We start from the raw sequence: 15,968 nt of genomic DNA, 5'->3' as shown, positions 1-15,968 counted from the left end.
CTACAAAAACACAATGCAACTCCTTCTGACATTCTCTGTACTTCTCCATCAACACTCTCAGAGCAAACATTGCATCTGTAGTGCTCTTTCCCAGCATGAAACCATACTGCTGTTCACTAATCATCACATCCCTTCTTAACCTAGCTTCCACTACTCTTTCCCATAACTTCATGCTGTGACTGATCAATTTAATCCCTCTGTAATTACTACAGCTCTGCACATCACCCTTATTCTTAAAAATCGGTACCAAAACACTTTTTCTCCATTCCTCAGGCATCCTCTCATTTTCCAAGATTTCATTAAACAATCTGGTTAAAAACTCCATTGCCATTTCACCTAAACACCTCCATGCTTCCACAGGTATGTCATCTGGGCCAACAGCCTTTCCATTCTTCATTGTCTTCATAGCTATCCTTACTTCCTCCTTGCTAATCCATTGTACTTCATGATTTACTATCCCTACATCATCCAACCTTCTCTCCCTCTCATTCTCTTCATTCATCAACCCCTCAAAGTACTCTTTCCATCTCCTCAACACACTCTCCTCGCTTGTGAGTATGTTTCCCTCATTATCCTTTATCACCTTTACCTGCTACACATCTTTCCTAGCTCGGTCCCTCTGTGTAGCCAATCAGTACAGGTCCTTTTCCATCTCCTCAACACACTCTCCTCACTTGTGAGTATGTTTCCCTCATTATCCTTTATCACCTTTACCTGCTGCACATCTTTCCTAGCTCGGTCCCTCTGTCTAGCCAATCAGTACAGGTCCTTTTCTCCCTCCTTAGTGTCCAACCTTTCATGCAACTCTTCATATGCCTTATCCTTAGCCTTCGCCATCTCTCTCTTTGCCATGCACCTCATCTCCTTATACTCCTGTCTACTTTCTTCATCTCCCTGACAATCCCACTACTCCTTTGCCAACCTCTTTCTCTGTATACTCTTCTGTACTTCCTCATTCCACCACCATGTCTCCTTGTCATCCTTCCTCTGTCCAGATGTCATACCAAGCACCTTTCTAGCCGTCTCCCTTACTAGCTCTGCTGTAGTTACCCAGCTATTTGGTAACTCTTCACTGCCACACAGTGCCTGTCTTAACTCATCCCTGAACTCCACCTCACAATTATCCTTTTTCAATTTCCACCATTTGATCCTTGGTGCTGCCCTCACACTCCTCCTCCTCTTCTTGATTACCAACGTCATCCTACAAACCACCATCCTAACTACACTTTTCCTGGTCACCACTTTACAATCTCCAATCTCCTTCAAACTGGCCCTCCTACATAAGATATAATCCACCTGTGTGCATCTTCCTCCACTCTTGTATGTCACCCTATGCTCCTCCCTCTTGTTAAAATACATATTCACCACAGCCATGTTCATCCTTTTCGCAAAATCCACTATAGATATAGATATGATCCCCTTTGAATGACACCAGAAGCCCAGCCAATTGTTGAAACTGATCATTTTTTCTCTGTACCGTGGTATCATTCTTGGTGAGGGCAGGATGCTACTCAGGGTCAGGCTCATACCGGCCTGGGCTACGTGATCAGAGAGCTCCTCCATGTCTCTTTTCATGTAGTCCAGGGAGGTACGGCTCAGGTCATTCACACCAACATGGACAATGACAGAGTCATATTTGTACTTGTTCTGGAGTGACCTGAGTGCTTGTGTTATGTGGTGGATCCTGGCACCCAACAGGCAGCTAACAGTAACCTTCTCCTTATTCAGCCTAGTGAGTGGGACGTCAGTGTGCCTGACTATAGAGTCACCTATTACTAGTGTGCTGGGTATGTTATTTTGCCTTAAGGGCTGTGAGTGTGTGGCACACTGGTTTTGTGAAGTATGTGTTTCATAGTTTGTGTTGGGGGTGGAGGTTGCTTGGACGTCTGCTTTGGAGGTCTCTGTTGCTTTTGCAGAGTTTTATTTAGAGCCTCCGAGTATGTTTTCGTGCATTTATGTGTGTTTTTTGCCGGTGCTGGTTTCATAGGTCTCTGTGAGACTGGTGGTGTGATGCAAGTAATTCCCTTCTCCTCTTGACTGCCTGGTCCAGTCTTGGGTTGAGAGATCTTAGCCTCCAGTTTGGCTGTATAATTGCATCTCTCGCATGTATTAGTGTTTGGTGGAAGGAGGAGAGGGTTGTCTGTGTACATGAGACAATTGTAACATTGCTTCAAAATGCCCAGATTCACAAGTTGAACTGGAGAGTACACCTGAAACTGCCCTTTGGACACGCCTGGATAGTTACAGTGAACTGTTTTACTGATTTGTTGGTAAGGTCGAATAGAGAGCCTTGACCTTCTCTACAGTATAGGAGGGTCTAGTGCTAAGGTTTATTAGTGCTTGCTATGCGTTTTGAGCAAGTGCCGGGATGAGAAGTGAATAGTTTGAGTGCTTAAGTTGAAAGTTTGTCTAGTTCCAAGGGAAAAATTGAAGAGTACACTTTGTGGAGCCGGGAATAGTTATACCCTAGCTAACTGGCGCTGCCCAGTGCGCAAAACCTTGCAAATGCGGGTTTTATAGCAGGGAAATGAAAGAGATAGAAATTAGCCCAAAATGGCCAACAAACTACTAATTTCTGGGCTGGAACCACTCCTCCAGGGACAGATAGGCTGCTCAAAGCTCTCTCTCTCACAGTGAACAGAGAAACTTCCTTCTATCCAAGTAAGGTATGGGCAAACACAGAAACTTGTAATACAGCCTTGAATTCAGAACTAACCTGAAAATTGGACTATACTAGCTTAGAAAGGCAGGGAAAACAAGTATATTTTTTGTTTTGTTTTTGTTTTTTTTTCAGAAAATAAGGCAGATACAATCAAAAAAACACTTTAAATGCACAGAAATGGCTATCACACTTGAGTGTGTAGCCTACAACAGTTAAACAGGTAATTTAAACACAAAAAATTACTTTGTTAAAGTGCAGGCAGTTAAATAAGTACAATATGTAGCTGAAACAAGCTTTTTAAATCACAGAAACTCTAGAAAATCAGCATTTTAGGCGGAATTAGCTAAAGGCAGCAAGAAAATGCAGAAAAATTATACTTAATCACTCCAAAGTCTCTCTTTTGTCTCTCTGCTGCTGTAGAACTCTGCAGTGCACCAGGCAGGAGCTTGCTGAGCTGTATGCTGTATATGTGTAAACCCTGGTATAGCTGGAGTGCTGTCACTGCAGAGTAACCATGTCTCAGTAACAGCATAGACATGAATGTGCTCCAGTTGCAGAAGGGAGTCCATTTATGACATCATTCTGTTTAGATTCCTTGCATTGAGTACTGACACCAGGATCTTGTCTGAATCTGAGTTTGCTAAATAGGAAGTGTCCAAGAACAATGCCTTAATACATATTCTCTTCATGTCATTTCAGTATCTGGTAGCCATCACCGTTTTGGACCACCAGAATTCTGTATCTGGATTCTATGGAAATGTGTTAGTTTTGAAACCATTTATTTTGCAGATTTTTAACTTTATCTTTCCTTCTGTTTGAAAATGTATGCACTTACTTGTTAATGCCAGCCTCATGTGCTGTTTTATTCATTTTATATGTGCTATTCTTAGTTTATTTACTTTACTTTATGTCATTGCATATTATTGTCCAGTGTCTAATTGTGTTAAGAACTTTAATAAATCTGAGACAGAACTTGCTTCTGATCTGTGTTCCTATGCAGCATTGAGTAGCTCAAGCAGTGCTACCAAAGTACAAGGCTGCATATTCATGTCTCTGACATCTTCAAATTTGTCTTCTTTTCAATATCTTACTTATTTCTTTTACTGCAATGAATCCCATAATATGGGCAGCAGCCACACCAGCTTTTTTGGAGTGGTAGCTATCTGTGTAATTAGACTTATACAGTTTAGCACGTTTGACTCTCCCTTTTTGTCTTTGTTTTACTGGCATTGTTATGTGTCATTGAAGCACTAGTAATCGAGTCACTTTAATTCACAAATTTAATGTTGTGGTTTATTTTACCACCATGTGCTGTATTTTGTAAGCCAAGGAATTTTGTCCTTTATCCTATTGTTGTGCGATCACGTAGTTGGTATGTAAAATTTAGGAGGGTGTGAGGTGCAGAGAGGTGAGCCCACATGATTTTTTGTGAGTGTGTTTTTTATATTTTTACTTACCATTTTCAGTGTTCAATTTTCAAGAAATAGATAAGTCAAAAGGATGTGCTAAGATTGCACATAGGGGGCCCTGTTTTGCCTATATTATATTCCCCATCGTTAGACATGCATGGTCTGTGATGTATAGTGCTGTGTAAACCAAAACACTTTTGTTCAATTACCTACTTCTCTGAATGTCTTTTATGTGTCAGCATTACATTATGAATCAAGGTTCTGCATGAGGGTACACACTAATCAGAATATCTCTGCTTATTACCATGAGTTTCTATTTTTTATACAAAGAAACATCTAAAGTATTATTGAAATGTATTTTTGTGGTAGAAGATCCTGTAAATAATCTGATGCCATTAGTGAGGGATTATTTAATTGATATGTGCATCTGTTTGTGGAAATGCAAGATGACTGCTGACATTTCTGACTTGCAGGTGGATTTAAAAGCTATATGTTCTACTCTGAAATCTCCTCAGTGTTTCAGACTGTTTTTGTAGATACTCAGCAAATAAAAGTGACTATAGTAAATCATTGCACCAAACTATAAGCCTCTGGAAAAGGTAGGCCCCCATGATCAGAAAATAGGGGACACACATGATCTGATTGTGGTCCACCCGTAGGAAATCCAGCATTTACAATCACTGTCTTGGAGACTAGAAAAAAGCTAAAGTTAGAAAACACAGTTTACAGAAATAATCTTCAAATTATTGGCTTGCCTGACAAGAAAGGAAGAGAAAGACTTTAACTTTTATAACAAAGTACTAGCAACACTCCTGCTGACTGTGAAAGATCTCCCAGTAGTAAATGCAGCTTACACAGTAACTCACAAAATGCTAAATGCTGTCAATGCAAGATGTTTCATTTTCAAGTTATTTGACTTTAATGATAGGGACACCATTCATAAGAAAGCAGGAGACCCATTCTCATCTTTAAGAATTGAAGAACCTGCTGAGAAAATAACATCTGATTTTAGTGAGAGTCTGTTGCAGAAAAGACAAGTGTTTCTGTCTCTTATTAGAAAATGCATAAAATGCTGTATGCAGATTCTTGTTAGTTTTCCTGAAACTCTATAGCCACCAAAGTTAACAGTTACGTGTTTAGCTGTCCACCTGAAGTTGAAACTTTTCCTGTAGTGTAGAAGCTAACTGCAGCAACCCAGCAAAATGTTTGTTAAAGGAACAGTCTAGAACTCCAAATATTTCCCTTTGTGAATCTTAAAAGACACACAAATCCCCACTGCCTACTTCAGTTAAGTCACTGGGATAGAACCCACATCTACCCTGTTGCAGCCTGCTTTGAGATAGAACATACTCGTCACACCTGTTTGCATGCAGAATATATATGTTGCTGTTGATGAATCTGAGATGAAGGATGGATCTTTGACAAGAGTTTGAGACAACTGGAAGGCTCACACAAATCAGATTTAGACTGCAGTCACTGGCATGAATGGATCACATGGTCCTGGCTGAGTGACTGATTTTTTTTCTCTGGTATTCTCATTTGTTTGCATTAGTAACCATATGCAACAGCTAATTCAGTTTGTATTTGCTTTATTACTATATGCATGTTTTTTTAATCTTTTGATGTAAAATAGCACCTCTGCCTAATGTTTCAGACACCGTATACGAGTTGTAGTAACTAAAAGAAGTATTTTACATTTAAAATGTAAGCTATTTTAGCATTTAGTATTGTCTACAAACAGACAGTACACACAATACACACACACACACACACACACACACACACACACACACACACACACACGCTGATCATTATCTAATATGCCCTCATATAGTCTAGATGTTAGTATACAAGATATCAGGGTTCCTAGTCATAATAAACATTCCAAGGGTAGGTTTGGGATAATGGTTAAGTCTTTACCTCCAAGATACAAGGTTTGATTCATATATTTGTTTATTGGTTAGACTTGTCTTCAGACTAATAGCCTAGTATTTACTTATGACACAAATCTAAAATAGCAGAGGTTGCCTTTAATGATTAGTTACAACCAGACATGTGGATGCTGTACAGTATGTTTACTGAACGTATAGAAAAAGTAAAGTTAGGGGAGGTTCAGTTATATGATGGAAATTTCTGTTTGGATCACAATGTGGTGTATGTGATCCGATGCATGTGTGGGTTACATTATTGTGCAGAAATGAAACAACATTTCTCTGTCAGGTTTGTAGAACATTGTAGGAATATCAGAAATAAAGTTATAGATAAGCCATTGCTTGCATGTTTTTTAGAATATCATGATGGCGAATGTGAAGATTGGAATATATTGTTATAAGAATGTTGAACAAATAGATAAACTTGTTAAAAATATGTTAAGATATGCAGAAGTATGTTTTACTGAGAATACAATGCCCCTTTTGGTATGTACCTCACCAAGACATCTACAACAAAGAAGATTACTGGCCTCAGTCAGATGCCCTATGCAGACCGTCTCAAAAAACTCCAGCTTTACTCCGTCACATATCACCTACTCAGAGGTGATCTCTGCCTAACATACAAACTGTGTCAAACCCAGAGCTGTTGGATATGCTCCACTTAAAGAAATCCCAATCCCTCCGAGCTACACGCTCTAGGGACCTAAACCTTGTCACCACAATAAACAGAACATGCCAGAGGGATAGAGTCCTGTCCCAGAGACTTCCCATACTCTGGAATAAACTACCTATCTATATCAATCAAAGCTCCTCATTAGCACTCTTCAAGAAAAATCTTGATGATTGGATGGGAAATAGGAAATTCACCCCAGGGATCACTTCTGTGGCTCTGCTCGACAGTGGCACAGGAAAATAATTTTCTTGGGTGGCAAAAGCCAGGGTACCTTTTTAGCTGGGCTTGTATAGGCCCCAGGGCCGATAGCCTAGTGCCTACCTATGAACCTATAATTAAATATACTACATTAAACCCTTGTGGGTTGAATAAGGAACTGAACTGACATGCTGTGATTGGTAATTTGTTTCACTTCACTGTAGAGAATGTATTTTAACTGTGTTTATTTTATTGTGAGCATCTTCTGTTGAAGGCAGTATTGCCAAGGAGCTAAAAGGTTAATAAAGAATTTAATGATTTTTTTTTTCAGTTTACTAATACATGGTTGCTCACTGACTAACATGTTTCACCCACAAATGTACATGCACTGGCATAGCAATCTAATGGAGGCACCATCTGGAAAAGATCACTACCCCAAAAAAATGAAATGGTACTCCAGGCCCTCTGGACACACAACTGATCCACAGACAAGTGTTTCCAAAACTAGATTTGCAGGGTGCTAGTGAAGAGTATGAATGCTGTATGTTACCATAATAGATCTTTACTACACATTGGATGAGGGGATACTGATAAGATATGCCATACAAAGCAAAATGCATGGTGCTTTACTACAGATGGGTCCACCACAGGGGGGTAACAATGCATGGTGATTTGCTACAGATAGGTCCACCACAGGGGGGGTCGCAATGCATGGTGGTTTACTACAGATAGTCCACCATAAGGGGGTTGCAATGCATGGTGCTTTGCTACAGATAGGACCACCACAGGGAGGGGGGTAGCAAACAACATAGAAGCATCTCACTGTGGCTTAGGGTTATTTAGTCTCACCAACTGCCTAGGTGAAGTGGTATTTCACTCCTGTGGGTAACTTAGAAGGGGCTTAGGGTTATTTAGTCTCACCGACTGCCTAGGTGAAGTGGTATTTCACTCCTGTGGGTAACTTACAAGGGGCTTAGGGTTATTTAGTCTCACCAACTGTCTAGGTTTAGTGGTATTTCACTCCTGTGGGTAACTTAGAAGGGGCAGTTGTGCTGACACCAACTATCTGTGACTTTCCCAGAAAAGCATCCATTTGGTACTGTCCATTGCAGTACATAATAGCACTCAACACTGCATGATTGGCTGGAAGGACTGATCAAGGCCATCTACATATCTATTCACTACCTTGCAAAGCCTGGGTGTAATAATGTATGCATCATTTTGTTTTCAGTTGTTAGGGTCATGGCCCATGAATATGGACCTGAAGTCTCCCCCCTTAACAGTACTGCAATGCATTGTGTTTGGCTTTGTCTTGGCTGAGGTACTGCTACACATTCCTCCCCTAATTTTCTACCCTGCCCTTCTGCTACTGGTACAACTGGTATGGCAGTCTGTGTCAAGATTATTAGCTATTGCTCCATCTGTTTACACAATGTCATATTGTGTAACATGGTACACACAACAAAAATCTTGCAGCAAATGTCTGAACTGCATTATATTGCTTGTCTTGAGGTTTCTAGGCAATGGAAGCATCCCTTCAGTAGGCTGAACATACACTACTCTGTATTCCACATTTATGTTGCATTACATGCTATCTCCTGCATGGTCTGAGTAGGAAATAGGGGTAATTGACTTTGGATCTATGGCATATCTGGCATTGCTTGCAACATACCACAACCAACATGTTATCTGTGACCTGATCCTTACTGAAATGGTAGTTTTGTATATTGGCATGTCCTATCTAGCATGTTTCTGTACCTTCTAGCCAGATAACCCTGTGGGAAATCCTTTCATCAGAGTCTTTGGTACAGACTAAATATGCAGCAAATGTTTGAACTATGGCGACTATCTAGGTGGCATATAGATACATTATTCCATGGGTATTACAGTCTGGGAATGGGAACTACCCAGGAGGCATATAGATACATTATAAATAATCCTATGGGTATTACAATCTGGGAATGGGAAATACCCAGGTGGTATATTATAAATAATCCCATAGGTATTGCAGTCTGGGAATGGTAACTACCCAGGTGTTATATAGATGCATTATAAATAATCCCATGGCCAGGTGGTATATTATAAATAATCCCATAGGTATTGCAGTCTGGGAATGGTAACTACCCAGGTGTTATATAGATGCATTATAAATAATCCCATGGTTATTACAGTCTGGGAATGGGAACTACCCAGGTGGCATATCGATACATTATAAATAATTCCATGGGTATTACAGACTGGGGATAGGAACTACCTTGGTGATATGAAAGGCACTGTCCATACCAATTTCATTTACACAAATGGCTAAAACGTGCAATGCAGAGGTCACTGGCTCTGTGTGTGGGTGATATCCCATGCTGCTAATCTATTCCTAATGCCAAACTTAGAATCACTCCCCTTATGTACGCTGCCATTATTAGTATAAAAACTGGGCATGCAAAATGGCGTAGCATGCCTGTTTTATACATTTGTTAACCAGTCCACCATGTTGTCTTTCATCATGTACATACAGCATGTGGCTCATTTGCATGGAGATCAGCCTTCCCTTGTCATTCTGCAGTTGTTAAGATGTAATTCATACTGCGGTAGTTTTCTCCATGTGCAGCTTTGCCTTCTTTCCCTAAGAACTGCCCACATCATGAGTGATGCCACTATCATTGATAATCTGCATTGCACAGTGTGGAAAACATCTATAAATTCTGGCCAGTGGATGATTTTGGTCATCTGTTTCCTACAAATATTAGATAAAGTACATATACAGGCTCATGTATTAATTTTCAGTCATCACAAATTATAGTACTGTTAATCTTCAAAAGCAAGTAGTCATTTTTAAGCCAAAGTTAGAACCCACTCCTGTCTAAGATTGCCAGTCTGGATAAATTGCCATTCTAGAATCATAATCAGTTCACAGCTACCTTAAAAGAACATCAAATGGTGCTTATTTCTAGACATGAGCCTTGCTATTTTTATTTACAGTTGAACTGAATGCAATAAACTAGATTTACATTAAAGTATGCAACATACAATGCTTGTATATTTTAACTTGCATACTATTTTAAGCAAAATAGTTTAATTACTGAATGTATTTACAGAATACATGATACAGATTGATATTGCTCTGTAGAAGTATTGCAGCCTATTTACATCCATATGCTTTGTTAATTTGATCTATGTAGTCCATCACCATTATGAATAACAGTGAACTCTGAGCAGAACTAGGATGCACACCCACTCCCTCTGTGAGTCTGAATGCTGTAAGTACTTGTTTCATTGTGTCCTTGTACAAAGCCTGCGCTAATTTTGCTAGTGTTTTTGAGATTTAAACCATTGCAAGACTGTTCAAGTTATCCATCATGGGACCCCATCATATGCATTCTCTAAGTCTATTAATGCCCAGATAGATGCTTTCTTAATGGTCCCAAATCCATTTTCTAAGTTAGAGCAGTAATGCAAGCACATATGTAGCCATATCACTTTCAGATGATTTTGCTTCTAGTTGTAAAGAAAAATGACCCTAACTTTTAGTGGACCACTTAACAGCAGAGAGGAACCTGAAATCATTTATAAGTTGTCAGTCGAGCATCACGTAGCATGCTTGTTGTTGGTGCAGAAGGCTATGGGTTCTAGTTTCTCACTGGATAGATCAATTGCTGACAACATTATGGGGATGCTGCAGTCCAGAACGTGTCCTCCTTTGGATGAGACATTAAACTGTGGCCCCCTCTTCTTGAGTTGATCGATGTTAAAAATCTTACTGGACATATCAAAATGAGCAAGAGAAGTTCCCTGATATTCTGGCCAAATTACCACTAGTAATATAAATCCATGGAACTGGAGTGGTAACTGTCAGATACCACTTTCGGACTCCCCTTCAGGGAATGCTACCTGCCTAGTGTGGTTAACCTGGTCAACAAAAGAACAAATAAAAACATGCTACTTATAGAAGAAAGGGGCAAGAACTCAATCCACTAGAAATTCAAGCTTAAACCTCACAAAAATAATTAGTGGATAAAATAGGATTCTTTCATAATTTAAACTATAATGATCATTGTTTGTTTCTACAGACAAGATTGTACTGTGTATCAGTCAAGTAAAACACATTTCCTACAATCTAGATTATCTAAAATGGAAATGGAAATTTCATTTAACTTGAACTTTGAACTGTAAAAGAATACTGTAGTACAGAAACAGCTTAACGGAAAATGGGAATTTGTCCTGCAAATGTCAGTATGTTTCCTAGAGTATTTTTTTCTGAAGTCAAAGAATCAGCTTAAAGGAAACTGACAATTTCTCAATGCATGTCCATGTCTATATGTGTTCAAGAAAGCAGACAACATTGTTGAACTACTGAAATGACTACAAGCTGTTATGAAGAGGCTGTCCACATACCTATGTGTAGTAAAAATGGACAATGATCCTATATTTGGTTTTAGGCATGAGATTGAAATAAACAGTAAAGAGAGAGAAGAGAGAGATAGTCATACAACATCAACCCTATAAAAGCAATTTTATAATTTTTACACAAGTATAATTTTGTACTACTGTGTAGATTGTGTAGGAACTCAAGGACACTGTCACTCAACTCGTGTCCCATAGTCATACCTCTCAAATTCTTTAGTCAAATATTCTTGACAAAACAAAAATAATGTGAGAGATAAAGGCCCAAAATCAGAATATTTCTTTTTGGTATTGCTGTCATTCACATGTAAGAGCTAATAGAATAACAGGTTTTGCATTAACATGCCTTTTTAGAGCAATACAAAGGATGAAACTCTAATCTCTGGCTACCCTGACTAACTATTAATAACCAAGTGATTTACTAGAAAATTAAACTTTTTATGAGGTACAGGGTAAACATATGTGGTGAATTAAGGTATATGCTGCAAAATGATGGATGGTTGAGAGGTATGCCTAGAGAAGACAAGATGTTAGCCTATTTCACTCTTTACATAACTTTAAACTTGAATACCTAACAGGACTAACAAAGACCATCACTTGGTGTTCACCTGCTGTAAATATCTAACAGGTCTAACAGTCTATCACTGCCTTTTACAAATGAAATTATAAAACACTGAGTTGTCTACATGATGCTTTCTACTTCTGGGTCATTTGCCTAATGCCTGCTGCATACAGTGTGTTATTACATTATCTGCATGGTATCATGCATCACTAGGTTAGACACGTCATGCTAAGAATCACTGGGTATTTGAACAATATTGTGTATCACTGTTTTACAGATACAATTCTTTAAATCATTTGGTTATTTACATGAGACTATGCATCAGTAGTTTACCCACAAAATACTATGAATCACTGGTTTATTTGCATGATACTAAGAATTACTGGTTTATCTGCATGGCACCATGAATCAATCAATGGCTTATCTGCATGATACTATGAATCTCTGACCCTGCTCTGCTGGGAATACTGCACATCCACAAATCAGCTATAGAAGATGACATCAGCAGCGTCTGGTGAGGAGAAAATGCTAATAGCAGTGTCTCACATGCTGGTATAAAATGCACTTTGTAATGCCAAGCAAGGGCACAGATATACCCACACACCCCAGCTGACTGCAGTGAGAGCAGAACCCCTACCTATCTAAGTACATCAACTCTGTATTTAAGGCAAGTGCCACAGCTCAAGTCTGACTTAGAGAGTGTTAAACAACACTTTATAGTGGAGGACATCAGCAGAGTCTGGTGAGGAGAAAATGCTAATAGCAGTGTCCCATATGCTGGAGCCTGCTGATGTCATCCCCAGCTGGGGCTCAATCCATATATTGTTGGGTCTATATTAGTTCACCAAAATTTATTTTCAGTGAACACCTATTCATCATCCTGTATTCAGTGAAAATCACTTCTGCAATTCACTGAATATTCCAAGGGCAAAGAAGTAGTTGGCCAACTACACAACTTTGCCTGTTTCTTCACTGTAGTGTGATCTCAGAGTTGGTATATATAGTTATGGGGGTGTGGGGGAAAAGCCCCCCACTTGGGTGGGTTTGAATTAGTTTGATGTGGGTCCATTGTACTGCAGGGTAAGTATTTCATTGCCCTTGCAAAATTCAGTGAATCATGGAAGTGATTTTTGCTGAATAAGGGTCAATGAATAGGAGTTCACTGAAAATAAATTTTAGCAAACTAATATAGACTCATATTGTCAGGTGGGTTGCAAACTGGCTCACCAACAGAACACATACAGTCAAAATAGGGGATGCCACCTCCACCAGCAGACCCTTTGCCAGTGGTGCTCCATAAGGATCAGTGCTAGGGCCCCTGTTGTTTGAAATATATTTCTCTGAAGTACAGGCAAAAACAAAATGTCTGTGGCTGACAATGTTTGCTGATGACTTCAAACTGGGTGCAGTCACTGAGTCCCCAAATGATATCAACATTTTGCAAGAAAAGCTTACTCAAACCAATGATTGTGCCAAAGTCATAAACTTAAACTCAGTACAGAAAAATGCATTATCATCCCCTTTGGCAAAATCAATGCCCCTATGGATTACATTATTAATAGCAACACCCTAAACTCAAAATTAGTGGTGAGAGATTTGGGCACACATGTTGCCAGCAACCTTACCTTTGATCACCATTTCTCCACAGTGGTTAGGAAGGTATTCTACATTGCTTGCCTCATAACTAAGGTCATACCTTTCAAACCAAAATAGGTTATAACCCCCCCCCCGTACTCTTCCCTCATCAGGCCTTTAATTGAGTACAATGTTCCCTTTGGTATGTACCTTATCAGGCACTTGCAGGAACTGGAGACCTCAATGGTTTCTAACTAAGAAAATTCAGGGTCTTCAGCACAAGTCATATGCAGACAGACTGAAATCACTGTCACTATACTCTGTATTGTATAGACTACTCAGAGGACTCAGAGGTGATCTGTGCCTTGCATACAGAGCAACCTCTGATCCTGCCTTAATGGACATTTGTAAGTCAAATGGTACACAATTCACTCTCTCTAGTGACCTTAACATAGCCTGTAACATAAAGAGGACTTACTGGAGAGATAGGTATGTGCCATGGAGGATACATCTCCTCTAGAACAAACTTCCAATTCAAGTTAAACAGAGGCCCTCATTGACCCTATTTAAGCACAACTTGGATGATGGATGGAAAACTACAAATTCGCCCAAGAGGTTTCACCTATGTCCTTCTTGGATAGGGGCAGTCAGTGCTGATTTAGACAAGCTTGTAATCATTAACCATATCTCTAGGCCCTATAGGGAACAAGGGTTGAAATTGACTAGGCTTGTAAGGGCCCTAGGGCCATTAACCTAGTAACCTCCTATGATTTTATGATCCTATGACATGTGTTCTGTAACATCAAGGATGGGCACAAACACACACACACACACACACACACACACACACACACACACACACACACACACACACACACACACACACACACGCATACACACACACACACACACCAGATGTCTGCAATGAGAACAAAACTCCTACCTAAGTACACAGACTAGAGAACACAGTACTTTAAGCAAGCACTACATCACAACTCTAACTTTTGCAAGGCTGCAGGACAACTTATGGTAGATAACATCAGCACTGGATGTTGCAGAGATGATGCTGGGAGGCCTGCATGAAACAGATGTGTAGGCTTGCACAAGTGATAAAATACTGTCAGTGCATGGAATTGGAGTGGTAACTGTTCAGATGCACAGTTATGCTCTTCTGGCTGGATAGACACACACACACACACACACACACACACACACACACACACACACACACACACACACACACACACACACACACACACACACACACACACACACACACACACACACACACACGTTGACTGCAGTGACAAAAGAACCACTACCTAAGTACACAGTACTTTAAGCAAGTGCCATGGCACAAGTCTGACTCTTACAAAGTTGCAGGTTAACTTATGGTGGATGACATCAGCACTGGATGTTGAAAAAAAGATGCATTTTACCAGATTAATGAGTGTGCAATGACTAGTATTTGGTGGTTGTGTTCCAATGTGCAGGTATACTTTAACAAACAGCTATACAAACTATATGAAAACAGATGTCCACATTACAAGTATTTGAAAATCTGAATGTGTGTTGTCATTCTAAAGATGTACAATGTATATCCCACAACATTTCTTATTAATTTATGTAGTGCAGTTGATATATTTCTGAACAAGTACTGAGAGACCAGGGTTGCAGTGCATAGGGCAGGTAACATATGGCTGTATTGCAAATATTTGACATATTCTTAGATAGGACCTTCATTTTGTTATGTTTGCATGTGTAATTTCATGCCATGAAGACTAAATGGACAGTAAGCAGAGCTAATACATATAATTATTTAGTTTGCATAGTGCAATGGTGAGCAGCAGATTTGCGTGATGGCTGGGAAAGTTTTTGCTCATTCAGGATAGATGATTCTACTGGTTTCCCTGTTTGCGCCTAGTTAAGCAATGCACAAACGTGAGGCTCATTGCTAAAATTCTGAGAGTTAGTACTGAGTGTAGGAAACACACCTGCTGCTTAGCTAACTCCATGGCAGCAGGTGAAAATGTATTGACACATTTATTTTTGAGCACAGATAATACTGGGTTCGAATCCAGGTATATGTAATACTTTTAAATAAGTAGTGACAATCCAATAAAATTATTCTTATGCTACATTTACCTTATGCTACTATGTTTTACTTTAACATGGCATGTTTAAGAGGCATAAACTGCACCTCAGAAAAGCAGGTTACCATCGATTGGCATTGGTGTACATTGCCTGACCCTGCACAAACATAGAGGCCAAAAAGTGAAGTGCTCCATTGCTTTTTCTTGGTACTTATGTGTATTGTGTGTGTGATTCTATTTTTTGACCAGATTATATTATTTATTTATTTTTTTCGGTTTGGTGAACGGGGTAGTCCACTGGGCCCATGGGTGCCCATTTTCAGTGGGGGCCCACGGAGAAAAGCTCCAATATTACATAAACATTAAAGATACAAAAGTAAGTAAGTTACAAAAAGAAAGTACAGTTTACATTAATGTACATTCTGTATCAGGCTTAGTTGACAAAGATAATTTTGATGTATCTGGAA

Source organism: Protopterus annectens, chromosome 15.part0 (genome assembly GCF_019279795.1).
Source record: "Protopterus annectens isolate FY-2018-M chromosome 15.part0, PAN1.0, whole genome shotgun sequence".
Lineage (NCBI taxonomy): Eukaryota > Metazoa > Chordata > Ceratodontiformes > Protopteridae > Protopterus > Protopterus annectens.
Note: the sequence above shows the minus strand (reverse complement) of the source record.